The following is a 20,065-nucleotide window of genomic DNA, read 5'->3' as shown; positions in this document are numbered from 1 at the left end:
TAGACATAGGTCTAATTTACATAGAAGCAAATATGTAGACATGCTGGAAGCAAGAAACACATAGGTCTAGTTAAAACAGAAAGTAAACATGCTGAAAGCAGGGAACACATAAGTTTAATTAAGACAGAAATAGACATGCTGAAAGTGACAAGCACATGGGTCTAGTTAAAACAGAAAGTAAACATGCTGAAAGCAGGGAACACATAGGTTTAATAAAATAGCAGTAAACATGCTGATTAGAAACAATAAACATAAAGCACATGGATCTAATTGGATAAAAGTAGACATGCTGATAACAGGAAACACAGATTTAATCACATAGAGGTAGAATGATTGCAAAAGTGGAGACATACCAGTTAAGAGATAGCAAGAGAAAAGTAAAGCAAGCAGGATCCAAGGATCTAGCCTTGGATTTCAGCCGGCTAGATAGTGCAACAAATAAAGAGTAGGAAGATTGTGATGGAGGATAAGAGCAAGAACTTTGTGTGTTTTTCTATGTCTGTGTGCGTGTGTATTAAAGAAAAAGAGTGAGACTTATATAGCATTGAGTAGAGTAGAGTAAATAAGGTAAAGCAGTTTAAAGGTTTGCAAAAAAGGCAAAGAAAACAATCAGTCAATCAATTAGGCATGACAAGGCCAATCAATAGGCATAAATCATGGGATTGCATCCAAAATAACTTGGAATTGAGGTCTAAATAAGGTAAGTGGTAAGTCTAATAGAAAATTAGAGTCGGAACACTAAAAATCCGGCAAGTAACAAGCAATTAGTCACACAAATAAGGTAACACAAGTAAATTAGTGACCAATATGGAGTTGGTAAGTCAATCAGCCCACGAATTAAGCTTAGCAGGAACAATTACGACAAGTAGTACCAATTAGGAGTCCCAAAAATAAGGAAAGTAAATAAAATTACAGGAAGTAATCGCCTCAGTAAACAAAGCAAATTTCAAATCCTAGGCAGTTTAGGTACTCAGTCAATCACTCAAAATAACGGGCAAATATTGGAGCGAACAATGAAACAATCAAACAAACTAAAAACTAGAACATAGTCATGCAAGAATCAGTAGAAAAGAGAATCAAACGCATAGGAATCGTTTAGAAAAGTTTCGCAGAAACAGACGAAGTTAAACCCTAGTTCTTAGAGAACATTAGGATTGATTAATAATAGGGAAAACAGAAAATCTTTAAGGAAAAATGTTGTAGGAACTCGAAGTCTTTTCAGGTCCAAAGAGATCCGAACAAGCAGATAATAAGGAAGCAAAACCCTAATCCGGAGGAATACTAGAATCGATTGACAATAAAGAGAACAAGAGATTTTTTTTTAAAAGAAACTACTGGATCAACTCAAAATAACTCCAGATGTACAAAAGATCTGAACAGATTCACGTTGAAAAGATGAGTGTTTTGAGAAAAGGGGCGGGGTAAAGGAAAATCTAACCACATCCATAAAACCAACGATACTCACGAATATTGATGAACACAAGGTGGTGTTCATAAGGAAACAAAAAGCCTAGGTCGACTCTGAGTCGAACCTCTTCTAGGTTTCCTCAGAAAACAACGAGAATCAAACAACCAATAAAAGTAATAGGTTAGATTGGGTAGCAAAACCCTAAATAACCCCATATTTGGTTAGGAATTGAAGGGATTTGGGAGGTTTAGGACGGCGCATCAAGGGTTTGGGTGGTCTCAGAGAGAAGAGAGAAGATGGGGATTCAGGGGCGGTGGTTTGTGGAGAATGACTAGGGTTAGGGAGTTGTTTGGGTTAAAAAAGGAATGGGTGATTGTGGACCGTTGATCTCAGAGATCAACGGCCACGATTAGAAGGGATTTGGGTCGGGTAGAGGTCTTTTGATCTTGGACTGGGGTGGTTTGGGCTTAGGTTAATTTAGATTGGGCTGGGGGGTCCGAATTTCAACCTAATTAAAGGGATATTTGTTAAATACCCAATTAATTAATAAAATAATTTGTAAAAATAGCTAATTAAATGATAAAAAATGATTTTTATGCATGAAGATGATTTAAAATAATTACTTAACATTATAAAAATATAAAAAATCATTTTTGTATAGATAATGTAGTTATGCATATGTATGGGCTATTATTTCAAAATATGCACTTAAAGTCTTAAAAATGCAAATGTAATTGTAAAAAAATGCAATTAATATTTGAACACTCATATGAGCATAAATGATGAATTTAGGACTAAATCATTGTAAAGTAATATGAGGGATAATTATTGAATATTTATTTAATTAAAAATATAGAAATAAATTCATTTAGGCCTTTAAAAATTATAGAAAAATAGTAAAAACACTTGTGCATGTTTGTAAATACATGTACAATATTTTGAAAGTGTGTATGCACATTTTAACATATATGAGGGAAAAATTGGGTATCAACAGCTGCCCCTCTTTACTCGGGAAGGATGAAAGAGTTTTCAGGTAAAGAAATGATGATCGATTTTGGCTGAATGGGTGGTTTGAAAAATGGAGGCCGAACCCTGGTCTCTGAGTTGCCTACATATCCCTGGTTTTAGAGGAATAAGGCCATGTGTAGTTTTGGACCCAAGGGTGAATGAAACCGATGGAGTTGTTATAGGAATGGTAGCAAGTTTTGAAAAAACTCCTCCTTTGGGGAGGATAGTATCGGATGGGTCTGTAGGGAGTTATGAAGGCGAATTTGAATCATGACGGATGTATCAAAGGGCAGATATCTGAACGGTCATAGAGTAAAAAATGGGTAATTGATGGTGGTCGGTTATGTTTGAAACTATCGCAGGATGTGAACATTATGAACGGAAACCGGAGGGACGATCGCTCCCGTTTGAAGAACAGTTACTTCCTAGATTACCTGCAAAACTTAAAACACGATGCATGCAAATATATATGGATTATTGCGAGAATTTAAACATGATGCAAATTCCCTTTGGACCATGAAGGTTGTCTTTGGACGGTGAGGATGATGTCCTTAGACCATGATGTCTTGGGCCATGAATCGTGAGATAAGGGATTCACAGGCCATGAAATGATGTTCTCGGGCCATGAGAATGGTGCCTCTCAACCATTACGCCTTTGAATAATGATGTGCAATAATATTGAGAGGTCCTCAGGCCATGACATGTGTCTTTAGGCTATAAGGATGATGCCTTCGGACTATGACGCCTTTGGACAGGTTGGCTATAAGTCAGCCCATGAAGTGCAGCGATATGATACTNAAAGGCTTAAGTTTGGGGACAGAGCTTAGCCCGAGGGAAGAAGATAGTGCCAAGTTTAGAATAGAGCAACATTTATGCAGGGAGGGACAATGCTTAGTCCCGTGAGAAGGTAGTGCTTAGCCTTATGCAAAAAAGGGAGGCAGGGCTTAGCCTCATGCAAGATTTGAGACAGGGCTTAGTCTCATAGGAAGATAAGGCCGTGCTTAGACTTATGCAAAAAGGGAGGCAGGGCTTAGCCTCATGCAAGATTTGAGACAGGGCTTAGTCTCATGCGAAGAGAAGGCAGTGCTTAGCCTTATGCAAATATGGAGGCAGGGCTTAGCCTCATGCGAGATTCGAGACAAGTCTTAGTCTCATGCAAAGAGAAGGCCATGCTTAGCCTTATGCAAATAGGGAGGCAGNAAGTGCGTTAGCCTTATGCAATACTAGGAGACAGGGCTTAGCCTCATGCAAGATTTGAGACAGGGCTTAGTCTCGTGCAAAGAGAAGGCAATGCTTAGCCTTGTGCAAATATGGAGGCAGGGCTTATCCTCATGCAAGATTCGAGACAAGGCTTAGTCTCATGCAAAGAGAAGGCCATGCTTAGCCTTATGCAGTGAACAAGTAGCAAATAGGAGTAGAATGTGTCTTAGCTGGAGATATATTTGGTGTCTGGTGGTCCGATTGATAGTGATTTTACTGTGTGTATATATTTGCGATTGCTCCTGTTATGTCCACTGTGCCTGCGCCCAAAGAAAAATTGTAAGTTTTGTGAGGGGAGGTTGGTTCGTGCCTTTATCTGCTGGCTGTGCTTTGCTCAATTCTGGAGGCCCTGTTTGAGTTACCCTGGGTAACACCTGGAGGCCATAAAAATAAAGTTTTCAAAAATACGCACTTATTGGTGAAATAGAGTTATTTTAAGAAACATAATGATGCGTAATGTCAAGTAATTTAGATGAACTAATTACTGTAAAACTTTGTAGAGACATTGCAGCTTCTTTGTGATAGAATTTTGAGGGTATTCCTTAAAATTCTGCCCCAGTTTGATCTTTTGGTCTTTCTGCGTGTAGGGAAGTTTGTTGAATCTGCTCTGGAATTTTGAGAATCCTTCTTAAAATTCTACCTCAGTTACTTAACCGATTTTTGTCTTTCTGGCATATGATGGCGTTGGCTGGACTTGCTCCGAAATTTTGAGGGTCCTCCTCAAAATTCTGCCCCAGTTTTTGGTTCTGGGGAAAAATGAAGTTTTTATTATGATATGACCGAACCCACAGGGCTGGCTACGTATCCCCTCTTATACGGGAATCAGGTCAAGCATAGTTCAATTACATCATATGAAGGAATGTAAACAATCTAAGCATAGTATCTCTTAACTGCATCTGAATTGATTCGTTTCGGCCAAACTTCTCCGTCCATTTCTGCAAGTATGAGTGCTCCTCCAGTTAGCATCCTATAAACCATATAAGGACCTTGCCAGTTGGGAGAGAATTTCCCTTTGGCTTCATCTTGATGTGGGAAGATCTTCTTCAGCACCAACTATCCTGGTGCGAATTGCCTTGGTTTGACCCCTTTGTTGAAAGCTCTGGACATTCTGTTTTGATAAAGCTGACAGTGGAGATACTGCGTTCATTCTTTTTCCATCTATAAGGGCCAGTTGCTCATAGCGACTCCTTATCTATTCTGCATCACTGAGTTCGGCTTCCTGTATGATCCTTAAAGAGGGAATCTATATCTCGACTGGAATGACAGCTTCGGTACCATAAACCAGTAAATAGGGAGTTGCTCCAGTTGATATGCGGACCGTAGTGCGGTACACCAAGAGGGCAAAGGGTAACTTCTCGTGCCATTTTTTGTGGTTTTCTACCATCTTCCTTAGTATCTTCTTGATGTTCTTGTTAGCAGCTTCCACGACTCTGTTCATTTGAGGTCTGTATGATGTGGAGTTTTTGTGCTTGATTTTGAAGGTTTCACACATGGCTTTCATCAGATCACTGTTGAAATTGGCGACGTTATCAATGATAATGGATTCGGGAACCCCGAATCGGCAAATGATACGGTCCTTGACAAAATCTGTGATGACTTTCTTGGTTACAGCTTTGTAGGATGCAGCCTCTACCCATTTTGTAAAATAGTCGATAGCTACCAAATACCTGTGTCCGTTTGAAGAAGTGGACTCTATCGGATCGATGACATCCATTCCCCAAGCAGCAAAAGGCCAAGGTGCACTTGTTGCATTGAGCTCGTTTGGTGGTACCTTTATCATGTCTGCATGTACCTGGCACTAGTGGCATTTCTGTACGTACCGGATGCAATCTGTTTCCATGGTCATCCAAAAGTATCCAGCTCTGAGTATTTTCTTGGCCAGGACAAAACCATTTATATGTGGTCCACAAGTTCTGGAATGTATCTCCTCGAGCAATCTAGAAACCTCCATTGCGTCAACACACCATAACAACCCCAGATCAGGAGTTCTTCTATACAGGGTCCCTCCGCTTTAGAAGAAGTGATGGATAGCCTCCGCAGAGTGCGTTTTTGGATATGGTTTGCCTGCTCTTGATATTCTCCCTTGGCCAAATATTCTTTGATGTCGTGCAACCAAGGTTTTCCATCCGTTTCTTCTTCAACGTGAGCACAGCAAGCCGACTGGTTATGGATTTTCACCGTGATGGGATCGATGAAATTCTTGTCTGATGTTGTATCATTAATGATAAGGTGGCTAGTGCGTCTGCGAAATCATTTTGAATTCTGGGCACATATTTGAATTATATCTTTCTGAATCTCTTCATTAACTCCTGCACATGATACAAGTATGGCACTATCTTGGTGTTCTTCGTAGCCCATTCTCCTTGAACCTGGTGTACCAGAAGATCCGAATCACCAATTACCACCAGCTCTTGTATATTCATATTGATGGTCAGATTGAGCCCCATGATGCAAGCTTTGTATTCTACCATGTTATTGGTGCATGGAAACCTAAGCTTCGCAGATACAAGGTATTGTTGACCTGTTTCTAATACCAAAACTGCTCTGATGCCCACTCCCTTGAAGTTTGCAGCCCCATCGAAGAACATTCTCCACCCGTCGTATGCTTCAGCAATGTCCTCTCCTACGAATAACACTTCTTCATCAGGAAAATACGTTTTTAGTGGTTCTTATTCTCCTCCCACAGGATTTTCAACAAGATTGTCTACCAATGCTTGTCCTTTAACCACCTTCTGAGTTACATAGACGATATCGAACTCACTTAACAATATTTGCCACTTGGCTAACTTCCCGGTCGGCATGGGCTTCTGAAAGATGTACTTCAAAGGGTCCATCCTGGATATGAAATATGTGGTATAGGCACAGAAGTAATGCCTCAATTTCTGAGCTGTCCAGGTCAAAGCGCAGCAAGTGCGTTCCAGTAGAGAGTATCGTGCTTCATAAGGTGTGAACTTCTTGCTCAAGTAGTATATTTCTTGCTCCCTTCTTCGTATTTCATCATGTTATTCTGAAACACATCCGAAAGCTCCGTCTAATACAGATAGATAGAGCAGCAACGGTCTTCCAGGTTCTGGCGGGACCAGGACTGGCGGTGTAGATACGTATTCCTTGATTTTATCAAAAGTCTTCTGACAATCTTCGGTCCAACTCGTCTCAACGTCTTTCCTCAACATTTTGAAGATGGGTTCACATATAACTGTGAACTTTGCTATGAAGCGGCTGATGTAGTTGAGGCGTCATAGGAAGCTCACCACATCCTTTTTGCTCTTTGGTGGTGGTAACTCTTGGATAGCCTTAACTTTGGACGGGTGCAACACAATTCCTCAGCGGCTAACGATGAATCCCAACAGCTTTCCTATAGGAACCTCGAATGCACATTTTGCGGGGTTCAATTTTAGATTGTACCTCCTTAGCCTGTCAAAGAATTTTTCTCAAGTCTGATATGTGATCTGCGGCCCTTTTTGATTTGATGATGACGTCGTCAACATACACCTCTATTTCCTTGTGTATCATATCATGGAAGATGGTTGTCATGGCCCTCATGTAAGTAGCCCCAGCATTCTTTAGACGGCAGAATAGCCTAGTAGACATTTATACTTGTTCCAGTTTGTCATCCCGGTCCCTGTACTCCACAAAGTTTCGTTCAAACATTTGTATTTGATCAAAATGAATATTTTAAACCCCTCCCATTGTGCGTGACTCTCACTTGCTGTGACATGGATAACACATCAGATCCATGTCAGATACATAATCCACATCAGCATCCTCTTCTTTATTAATACCAGATTTTCTTTCTCCTTCACGCCATTTTTCACCTTCCCTCTCGATTTTCAAAGAACCTCAAAAATTCATCGGCTTCAACTTCTTCTCTCTTTTGTCTCACCATAACTGTTGCACCTGAAACTATTAGGATTCATTTTTTGGGGTTATGAAATGATTGCAGAAACTATAAGGCAGCATAGATCTCATCAATTTTCCTCCAATCACCATTTCTTCTAACCAAAGAGATCCCAAATTTTTCAATCATCGTCATCTTGGCCTATCGGAAGGGCGAGTGTTGACAAGAAGATCTACCAGGGATTGGAACTAAAGGTTGTCAAAATCTAAGGTGAAACGTTGTCGGAGTTCATAGTGGTTGGTGGTGGTGGGCTAGTGGTGATTGGATGGAAGGGTTTAGGAGAGAGATTTTGAAGTTCTTGGAATAAAAAAGGGTAAAGAGTGGGAAGAACAGGAGAAAGGAAGAAGGGAGTGATGGTGGTGGGTGGTCTTGATGGATGAAGGATACGGGGTAGAAGACAACAGATGGGGGTGATGGGTTAGGTAAAGGTTTTGAAGATGGGAGGAGGGGGTGTTTTCTCTTTTATTTTTATTGTTTCTCTGTTTTTTTAATTATTATATTTGAATTTTTCCTTTTAAAAAGAAATAAAAATATAGATTCACGCTCTCTTTNGACTCATTTTAGCAACCCATAGTATGACATGCTTCCTGCCTGCCTGCCTCATAACCCTAAGGGGAGCATAAGGGTATATGCCCCTCAATCCGATTAGCACCAAGTGTGGAACGTCCCTGAATCTGATAATGAACTCGTCGGTAGGGAACTGTTCAAACATCCATTGAATCTGATCCTCGGTCAAATTGTTGAAAAACTGCACCCACCCTATAGCATCCTCTGGTTGAGCGAACCTGTCCGGGAGATAGGTCATTTTCTTGGGATGATGGAAGTCTATATGATCGTTCCATAGCCTTCGCGGAAACTCTTGATGATGATGACCTTTTTGGAGATGTTCTAACAGCCAAACTTGTAGCTGCAGATTGCAACCTTCGAAGTATTTGTACCCTTTCCGGCAGCGCCCTAAGGCCCGGTAGATGTCTGCAATGATCATAGGGACAATGGTATATGTCTGCCCTTCGATCCCTTCCATCAAAGTTTTGGCCACCATGGCCAGTCTGGTAAGAATTTTGTCTCCTTGGATCGGGAACACCAGCATACCCAAGAAACAAACGATGAACACAAAGACCCTGCGGTGAATCCAACCTAAGGAGGTGATGAAAAATTCGTCATCGAAGATACGGTAAGATCTGTTGTGACCGTATCGTTCATAGAGGAAGTCAAAGGGTGTAGGAGTTTCTCAAGCACTCCAAGTCATCATTCTTCTTTAACCCCATCATCTTAAGAAATCCCCTAGTAGTGCGATTTTCAGGTGCCAGTAAACCAGGGTTGTCCCAAGGTATCCCAGCAAATCCCTCTATTTCTTCCAAGAGAGGGGTCATTTCTATGCTTCCAAAGCGGAACACGGCTCTTTCTTTGTCCCAGAACATTGTGGCAGCCTCAACCAACATTTTGTTCGGCTGGAGGTCCAACAAAGAAGGCAAATTTCCTAAGACCCTTTTCACATGATTTTGGTCACTTGATGGAAGATCCCCCCACTGATCTAGCAATAGTGAGGTATGTTACTGACCATGCCGAACCGGGGGACTTCGTGCCTCATTTTCTGCAAAACAAATATGGTTAGGCCATTTCCCTCTCCCGATCCGACTATTTATACAACAATGATTAACATATTGGCACTTATTTCTCAAAAATTAATGCACACCATCGTGGTTGCGTCCATTGGGATTATGGAAAACCCCATGGACTTTTGGACAAGGCTTGTCTTAAAGTGTTATTATGTGGACAACATATTAACCGAGCTAGGTTTGACCATGATGGATGCACAATTAATCGGAGTAGGGTTTCTATAAAGGTCTAGACTGGTACCCTCAAGTTGGACAACTTGAGGGGGAAAGGCACGGAACCGTCGACTGCACCGTTGATCGGCTAGTTTTACCGCGAATATGCCTTTCCGCATTTAATGGGTGATATATAAAGGAAGAGCGCAAACACTCATCAAGCGTTGCTATGGGATTGATTACGCACAAGTGGAATATGATGTTGAGCATGATTTATGCAACAATAAATAGCACGTTGTCATGTATTTGCACGTTTGAAAATGATAAATGCGGCATTTAATAATTGAAAGACAGTTAAGAAAGAAAACAAAGAAGCAAGTCAGTTTCTGTAGTAAAGTAAATCATAAATGCTTAAAAACGGCAATTAATTCAGATAAAGGGGGAACGGAAAAGGTGCACATGTATTAACAGGATAAAGCATGTTCAAGACTAATTCACAAAAACAAGTTTGTTATAGTAAGAGCCTAAAAATATCCCCAGCAGAGTCGACATGCTGTCGCGCCCCATTTTTCCTCGCGGAGTCCGGGTTCGACGTTCTTTGGGACAACTCATTTTCCTTTTGGGAATTGGGTATGGAATTTTGAAGAGTCGCCACCTAACGGATTTAAGGTGCATTAGGGCACCTAAAGCAAATAACTCATAAACCGGTTCGCACTACCAGAGATTGGGTAAGGGCTCGAAATAACCTTGAGGGGAAGGTGTTAGGCACCCCTCGAGGTCCACAACGGTGGGTCCCAAGAAAACTCAAATTAGATGAATTAGTCTTATAAACAAACAAGCAATTTAGACAAACAAATATTACGTTTAAAACAAGGGGTAAAAGGGGTCCTAGGTTTTTTTAGCCTATAGAATCACTTCTGTGCAATACTTGCTAATCGTCCCCAAGTTGGGGTGCTACACATAGCATTAGCGCACAGGTCATCATATCCTTTACTACCCGATTACCCTCCCCTTAATTGTTATCTAAGCGATTCCAATTAAACGTACTCTATGCGTGCATTACCCGTCCCTTACTTAAGGTCCTGGAGGTGTTTAGGACTTCTAGTTAAGGTGGATCTATACTCTCCTATAGTGTTTAAAAGGAGAAAATCTAAGCGAAAAGCAAAACAAATAGGACTGTCAGATAAAGGAAAAGTTAAAGGCCCACATTTACCTCCACAAATAAGAAGGCAATTGCACGTCTCAAACAACAGTATTTCAGATACTTTAAAAGTTCTATAGCAGGATACCTAGGTGAGCACAAAGTAGAATTTATGTAGTGTTTTTATTGAAGCGAGGCAAAAGGTACTTAATCAGTTGCCTACTGATTTTAGGACTAGCTAAACCTGGGCAGTAAAATAGTTGAACAAAGCACGGTTTTATAATTTCAAGATTTTAGTTGTCCTGCAGGCTTGCCTAGGCGTGGATCAGAGATGTCCTATAAACATGATATCTAATCATTAATCGGAACGCAATAAACCAGTAAACGATTTTATGTAGGCAGTTTGGGTTCATTAGGTCCTATAGGCATGGTGTCTAGGTTCTAAAATAATCACAAACGTTACGGAACTAATTTTCTATCTAAGTTTGATATCTGGGTGTCAAGATTATTTTTATACGTATTTCCTATAGGCATGATTGCCACTGAATAAACTGATTTTGTATACGATTTAGCTGCAGATATGATATCTAGGTGAGTGCAATAAAAGTCCTAGAACATGGTTTCTAATGCACATAGGAGAATTTATGAACACAATTGTTAAGGCTGAATTAGCAACAACCTAGAGACAGGATTTCTAACGCGGATGTGAACACATAAATAGAAATTTAGAGCGAATGACATGATGAACCTATAAGCATATTTTCTAATGCACACAACAACCTATAGGCATGGTTTCTAATGCAAGTAGATAATCATAACAGTCCTAAAAGCATGATTTTTAACCAATCTCCCCACAAGATATATATAAAAGTCCCTCCCGTTTTACTAATATCCCCAATATCGGTTTTACAAGAATTGTTATTACAGACCAAAAATGAATGGATTACCGAAATAAGACTGCTAAACTATAGGGAGCCTGGATAGGCCCAAAAGTAAACCTGGGAAACCAGGCCTTCAACCAAGTATGAACATGCCAATATTCTCATAGTTCACCCAATGGTATCCTGGTGTGTCAAAGTTCCCAAAAGCCTCAAGGACCCCGGGCAATGCTCACACCAGGAAACTTTTAAAGAAAACATCTTCGTGAGCAAGTTTTGGAGAGCCAGCCTTAGTGTGTCAAAGTTCAGAAGAGTCTCATGGACTCCTAGGCAGTGCTCACGCTGGAGGGGCAGGACCCTAAGTGTTCTAAGAGTAGGAGTTGAAAACGGGAGATAATTTTAAGAAAAGAGTTTGGAACCTTGAGGAGGGGGTAAAATAGGAACAAACAGAGTCATTTTAAAACTTAAAATTCACACAAAACATCCAGTAATGAAACAATAGACAAAATCCAGATCACAATAACTTCAAGCAAAGCTTCACATTGCATAGATTCAACTTCACATTGCATAGTTCAACTTAGTTTACTAGTTATTACTAGGTGAGTAGATGGGCAGGCATTAAATAAGGAAACAGAATGCTGGGATCAGATTACCAATAAGAAAGTCATATACAAGGGGGGCAGCAGGGATTAGGAGCACAGGAATCAGATATCTGTTAGGGGGTTAACACTTAAAACAAGGCAGAAAACATGCCAGTTGAGAAACAAATAGACATAGGTCTAATTTACATACAAGCAAACATGTAGACATGCTGGAAGCAGGAAACACATAGGTCTAGGTCTAGTTAAAACAGAAAGTAAACATGCTGAAAGTAGGGAACACATAAGTTTAATAAAGACAGAAGCAGACATGCTGAAAGTAGGAAGCACATGGGTCTAGTTAAAACAGAAAGTAAACAAGCTAAAAGCAGGGAACTCATAGGTTTAATTAAATAGCAGTAAACATGTTGATTAGAAACAATAAACATAAAGCACATGGATCTAATTGGATAAAAGTAGACATGCTGATAACAGGAAACACAGATTTAGTCACATAGAGGTACAATGATAGCAAAAGTGGAGGCATACCAGTTAAGAGATAGCAAGAGGAAAGTAAAGCAAACGGGATCCAAGGGTCTAGCGTTGGCTTTCAGCCGGCTAGACTGTGCAACAAATAAAGAGTAGGAAGATTGTGATGGAGGATAAGAGCAAGAACTTTGTGTGTTTTTCTACGTCTATGTGCGTGTGTGTTAAAGAAAAAGAGTGAGGCTTATATAGAATTGAGTAGAGTAGAGTAAATAAGGTAAAGCAGTGTAAAGGTTTGCAAATAAGGCAAAGAAAACAATTAGTCAATCAATTAGGTATGACAAGGCCAATCAATAGGCAAAAATCATGGCATTGTGTCCAAAATAACTCGTAATAAAGGTTTAAATAAGGTAAGTGGTAAGTCTGATAGCCAATTAAAGTCAGAACACTAAAAATCCGGCAAGTAATAAGCAATTATTCACACAAATAAGGTAACACAAGTAAATTAGTGACCAATTTGGAGTTGGTAAGTCAATCAGCCCACAAATTAAGCTTAGCAGGAACAATTACGACAAGTAGTACCAATTAGAAGTCCCAAAAATAAGAAAAGTAAATAAAATTATAGGAAGTAATCGCCTCAGTAAATAAAGAAAATTTCAAACCCTAGGCAGTTTAGGTACTCAGTCAATCACTCAAAATACGGGCAAATATTAGAGCGAACAATGAAATAATCAAACAAACTAAAAACTGGAACATAGTCATGCAAGAATCAGTAGAAAAGAGAATCAAACACAGGAATTTTTTAGAAAAGTTTTGCAGAAACAGACGAAGTGAAACCCTATTTCATAGAGAACATTAGGATCGATTAACAATAGGGAAAACAGAAAATCTTTAAGGAAAAATGCTGTAGGTACTCGAAATCTTTTCAGGTCCAAAGAGATCCGAACAAGCAGATAATAAGGACGCAAAACCCTAATCCGGAGGTTTATAATAGAATCGATTAACAATAAAGAGAACAAGAGATTCTTTTTTAAAAAAAACTACTGGATCAACTCAAAATCACTCCAGATCTACAAAAGATCTGAATAGATTCACAATGAAAAGATGAGGGTTTTGAGAAAAGGGGCCGAGTAAAGGAAAATCTAACCACAGCCACAAAACCAACGATACTCACAAACATTAATGAACACAAGGCGGTGTTCATAAGGAAACGAAAAGCGTAGGTCGACTCTGAGTCAAACCTCTTCGAGGTCTCCTCAGAAAATAACGAGAATCGAAAAAGTAATAGGTTAGATAGGGTAGCAAAACCCCAAATAACCCCATATTTGGTTAGGAATTGAAGGGGTTTGGGAGGTTTAGGGGTGGCGGCGCATCTAGGGTTTGGGTGGTCTCAGAGAGAAGAGAGAAGAGAGAAGATGGGGATTCAGGGGCGGTGGTTTGTGGAGAATGACTACGGTTATGGGGTCGATTGGTTAAAAAAAGGAAAGGGTGATTGTGGACTGTTGATCTTAGAGATCAACGTCCACGATTAGAAGGGATTTGGGTCGGGTAGAGGTCATTTGGTCTTGGAATGGGGTGGTTTGGGCTTAGGTTAAGTTAGATTGGGCTGGGGGTCCGAATTTCAACCTAATTAAAGGGCTATTAGTTAAATACCCAATTAATTAATAAAATAATTTGTAAAAATAGCTAATTAAATGATAAAATGATTTTTATGCATGAAGATACAACAACAACATACCCAGTAAAATCCCACTAGTGGGGTCTGGGGAGAGTAGAGTGTACGCAGACCTTACCCCTACCTCGAAAAGGGTAAAGAGGTTGTTTCTAGGTGACTCTCGGCTCAACAGGAGAGGCAATAATATCATAAAAGAAACAAGAGAAAAGACATGTAACAACAAAAGATACTAGAAAGAAAATAACCACAACAAATAAGTGAAAGGACAATAACACAAAACTATGCAAAACAACAATGTGAATACAACAAAGATCGCTAACAAACCTAAACGAAACTCTATCAGACTACCCGGTACAAAGAGAGAAGAACTCCCAACTACCCCCTAGCCTACCACCCTAATATTCGACCTCCACATGTTCCTATCAAGAGCCATGTCCTCGGAAATCTGAAGTCGCGCCATGTCTTGCCTGATCACCTCACCCCAATACTTCTTTGGCCGCCCTCTGCCTCTTCTCGTACCTACCAAAGTCAACCGCTCACACCTCCTAACCGGTGCATCTAGGCTTCTCCTCCTCACGTGACCGAACCATCTAAGTCGCGCTTCCCGCATCTTGTCGTCCATGGGAGCCACGCTCACCCTCTCCCGAATATCTTCATTCCAAATCTTATCCAGCCTAGTGTGCCCACACATCCATCTCAACATCCTCATTTCTGCTACTTTCATCTTCTGGATATGTGAATTCTTGACTGGCCAACACTCAACTCCATACAACATGGCTGGTCTAACCACTGCTTTATAAAACTTACCTTTGAGTTTCGGTGGCACATTCTTGTCACACAGGACTCCAGACGCTAACCTCCATTTCATCCACCCCACTCCAATACAGTGCGTAACATCCCCGTCGATCTCCCCATCTCCCTAGATAATTGACCCTAAGTACTTAAAACTTTCTCTCTTGAGGATGACCTGTGAGTCAAGCCTGACTTCCACATCGGCTTCCCCCGTCATGTCGTTGAACTAACATTCCACATATTTCATCTTAGTCCTACTCAACTTGAAACCTTTAGACTCTAGTGTCTGCCTCCATACCTCCAATCTCCCATTAGCGCCGCCTCGCGTCTTATCAATCAGAACTATATCATCAGCGAACAACATACACCATGGCACCTCTCCTTGGATATGGTGTGTCAGTGCGTCCATCGCCAGAGCAAACAAGAACGGGCTGAGCGCAGATCCTTGGTGTAATCCCATAACCACCGGAAAAGGCTCTGAGTCCCCTCCCACAATCTTAACCCGAGTCATAGCTCCAGCATACATATCCTTTATTGCCCTAATGTAAGCCACTGGCACACCTTTCACCTCCAGACACCTCCAAATGACGTCCCTAAGGACCTTGTCATATCCTTCTCTAGGTCAATAAACACCATATGCAAATCCCTCTTCCTATCCTTGTATAGTTCCACCAACCTCCTGATAAGGTGGATAGCTTCCGTAGTAGAACGGCCTGGCATGAACCCGAACTAGTTTTCCGATATAGACACCGCCCTCCTTATCCTCCCTTCCACCACCCTCTCCCAAACTTTCATGGTATGACTTAGTAACTTGATACCCCTATAGTTGTTACAATTCTGGATATCCCCTTTGTTCTTGTCCACCGGAACCATTGTACTCCACCGCCACTCATCAGGCATCCTCTTTGTCCTAAAGATAACATTAAACAACCTAGTCAGCCACTCCAAGCCTGCCCTACCCGCATATCTCCAAAACTCTACTGGAATCTCGTCAGGTCCGGTCGCTTTGCCCCGACTCATCTTACCCATCGCACCCACGACCTCCTCAACCTTAATGCGCCTACAATACCTAAAGTCTCGGTGGCTCTTAGAGTGCCCTAACTGCCCTAACACGATGTTTCCATCCCCCTCTTCATTCAAAAGTTATGAAAGTACGACTGCCATCTTTGCCTAATCTGGGCCTCTTCCATCAATACTCGACCGTCCTCGTCTTTGATGCACCTCACTTGATCCAGGTCGCGAGCCTTCTTCTCTCTCACTTTGGCCAACCGAAATAACTTCTTGTCCCCACCTTTGCCCCCAAGTTCCTCATAAAGCCGACCAAAAGCAGCAGTCTTAGCCTCTGTGACCACTACTTTCGCCTCTTTCCTAGCCTCCTTATATCTTTCTCTGTTCGCTCTCCTCTGATCCTCGTCGGTGCTCTCCGCTAACTTAATGTACGTCACTTTCTTGGCTTCCACTTTACCTTGGACCACGTCATTCCACCACCAGTCGCCTCGGTGCCCGCCATAATAGCCTTTTGACACTCCCAACACCTCTCTTGTTGCCTCCCTTATACAGTCCGTCGTCGCCGTCCACATAGCGCTAGCGTCCCCACCACTCTTTAGGCACCCATATTTGTCAGCCACCCCTCCAACTCCTACGCATTATCCTTAGACAAAGTTCCCCACCTGATCCTCGACGGACCCCGTACAAACCTCTTCTTCCTCTTCATCAAAATACCGACGTCCATCACTAGGAGCCTATGTTGAGTTGCGAGGTTCTCACTCGGGATCACCTGCAATCCTCGCACAACCCCCTATCACACCTGCTGAGGAGGAGATAGTAAATTTGAGTCTTAGCCACCATACTCCGAAAAGTAACCAAATGTTCCTCCCTCTTCGGAAACATAGAGTTCACGATCACCAACTCAAATGCTCTAGCGAAATCCAACAGTGAGGTACCACTCCCGTTCCTATCACCAAAGCCGAAGCCACTGTGCACCTCACCATAGCCACCAGCAGATGACCCAATATGACCATTGAAATCCCCTCCTATGAATAGCTTCTCCATAGGCGGAATACCCCGCGCCACCTCATCCAGCGCCTCCTAAAAGCGCCTTTTTACCTCCTCGTCCAAGCCTGTTTGCGGCGCGTAAGCGCTAATGACATTCAGAGTGCTCCCTCCAACTACTACCTTAATTGACATCAATCTGTCATTCACCCGTCTAACCTCTACCACCGACTCTCTAAGCTCTCTTTCCACCAAAATGCCCACTCCGTTCTTGCCCTTCACGACTGCGGAGAGCCACAATTTATACCCTTCTACATTCCTCGCCTTCGATCCTACCCACCTAGTTTCCTGTTCACATGCTATATTGACCCTTCTCTTCTGGAGAATCTTCGCCGGCTCTATAGACTTACCCTTCAACGTCCCTATATTTCACGATTCAACTCTCAACATACAGGCTACCTTGTTCCCTTTACCCCCTTTGGGCCCCGTCCCACCCCCGACCCTTGCCCTACCCCCCTCCCCACCACCCGACCTCCCCGAGGACATGACTCTACTCTGCCATTACAAACCACAGTCTCTATACCTACAAAGGTCTAAAAATGGAACGGAGAAAAAATACCACACAAAACAACAAAGGGAGCAAATAGTAACTAGAAGCCCACTAAACTGACTAGACTAGTACAAAATGCTACGCTAACAAAGTAATTAACACAGGGGACAGAGAAACAAGAGGCGGGAGGACTGTATAATGGAGGCAGCAAGAGAGGTATTAGGAGTGTCGAAAGGCTATTATGGCGGGCACCGAGGCGACTGGTGGTGGAATGACGTGGTCCAAGGTAAAGTGGAAGCTAAGAAAGCGGCGTACATATGTATGGGCTATTATTACAAAATATACACTTATAGTCTTAAAAATGCAAATGTAATTGTAAAAAGAATGTAATTAATATTTGAACACTCATATGAGCATAAATGATGAATTTAGGTGACTAAATCATTGTAAAGTAATATGAGAGATAATTATTGAATATTTATTAGGTGACTAAATCATTGTAAAGTAATATGAGGGATAATTATTGAATATTTATATAATTAAAAAAGCAGAAATAAATTGATTTAGGGCCTTTAAAAATTATAGAAAAATTATAAAAATACTTGTGCATATTTGTAAATGTAAGTACAATATTTTGAAAGTGTGTATGCACATTTTAAAATATATGAGAGAAAAATTGGGTATCAGTAGGGGTTAACCCCATTCCAAGGTATACCTTTCGCTCGGGTAGGTACTCGATCAATATAACCTGTTCCAGCTCTTCGACCGTTGATTTGGTGGCGGAGTCTTCGTGAATAATAAAGGTTCGAGGGGTTAGAAAATCCTCCTCTTCTTCTATCTCCTGCTTTCCTAAACCGGTCGAGGCTGGCGGCTATGATTGCTATTTGGTTTCATGTTTACCTTTGATGCCCGACCTTTCTGTCGATAACGGTACTACCTCGTCGACTGCAAACATTTCCTTTGTAGCATGCTGCTCCCTGTACACTATATTTACATCGTCCAACATCGAGAATTTCATCATTTGGTGGAGATTCGAAGGGACTGCCCTCATATTGTGAATCCAGGGCCTTCCAAGTAAGGCATTGTATCTCATGTCGCCCTTGATTACATGGAACTTGGTATCTTGAATGGTTCCAGCCACGTTCACCGGTAGAGTAATCTCCCCTTTAGTCGTTTCACTGGCCATGTTGAAGCCGTTTAAGACTCGAGTTGCGGGCATAATTTGATCTATTAGGCCGAGTTGCCCCTCGACCCTCGATCGGATGATATTCGTCGAGCTACCTGGATCCACTGAAACACACTTAACTTGAACTTTATTTAATAAGATAGAAATTACCAGAGCATCGTTGTGTGGTTGAGAAATGCCTTCTGCTTCTTCGTCGTTGAATGATAAGGAGTCCTCAGGCACATAATCTCGGGTCCGCTTCTCCCTAGTAATTGATACCTTAGTACGATTGAATACGGGCCCTTGTGGAATATTGACCCCGCCGATGATCATATGAATGAGATGGTGTGGTTCCTCCTGTTCATTTTTCCTATTGGCGTCTCTGTCTCTGAAATGATTCTTGGCTCAATCTCTAAGGAACTCTCGAAGGTGGCCCTCATTGAATAGACGGGCTAACTCTTCCCTTAATTGCCTGCAATCCTCGGTCTTGTGACCATGCGTGCCATGATATTTGCACATCAAATTTGGGTTTCTTTGGGAAGGATAGTTTTGTATGGGTCTGGGCCATCTAGTATCTTTGATCATTCTGATTGCCAATAAAATACTTGATGCATCGATGCTAAAGTTATATTCCGATAACTGAGGTTCCTCTACGGGATCGGCATGCTTATCAAAACAAATTTTGCTCATAAGTCCCCGAGAATTTTGTCCTCGATCGTTTCTTCGATCATTCCGGAGGGATCGCGTCCCGAGCCATTATTCCTTCGATCTGCGGTATATGGTTGATACCGTTCCCTATTTGACCTTGGTTCCCAGTCGATGTCCCTCGGGGTTTTAACTGCCAACATGTTTGGATGTACTGAACCGGGAGGGGCTCCTAATTGGTCGTCCTCGACCCTGATCTTCGATTGATATCGATTGTATACATCTGCCCAAGTTACAGCCGGATACTCGACCAAATTTTGTTTCAACTGTCATGATGCTATCGAACTCTGCTCGTTCAACCCTTGGGTGAAAGCTTGAACGTCCTAATCATCTATGACCGGTGGCAACTTCATGCGTTCCATTTGAAATCGGGATAAAAATTCCCTTCGCATTTCGTTTTCCCTTTGTCTTATCTTAAAAACATCAGATTTTCTTGTTTGGACCTTTATGGCCCCGGCGTGTGCCTTCACGAAAGAATCTGCTAACATGGAAAATGAGTCGATGGAATTTGGTAGCAGGTTGTGATACCAAATCATAGCTCCCTTTGACAAAGTTTTTCCAAACTTTTTCAGCAAAACGGATTCAATCTCATAATCATCTAAGCCATTTCCTTTAATTTCGCATGTGTACGAAGTGATGTGTTCATTAGGAATTGTGGTCCCGTTGTATTTAGGTATATTCGGCATATGGAACTTCTTAGGAATGGGCTTCGGAGCCGCGCTCTGAGGAAAAGGCTTTTGCACAAACTTTTTGGAAT

Source organism: Nicotiana attenuata, chromosome 8 (assembly GCF_001879085.1).
Source record: "Nicotiana attenuata strain UT chromosome 8, NIATTr2, whole genome shotgun sequence".
Taxonomy (NCBI): Eukaryota; Viridiplantae; Streptophyta; class Magnoliopsida; order Solanales; family Solanaceae; genus Nicotiana; species Nicotiana attenuata.
This window is presented reverse-complemented; position numbering follows the sequence as displayed.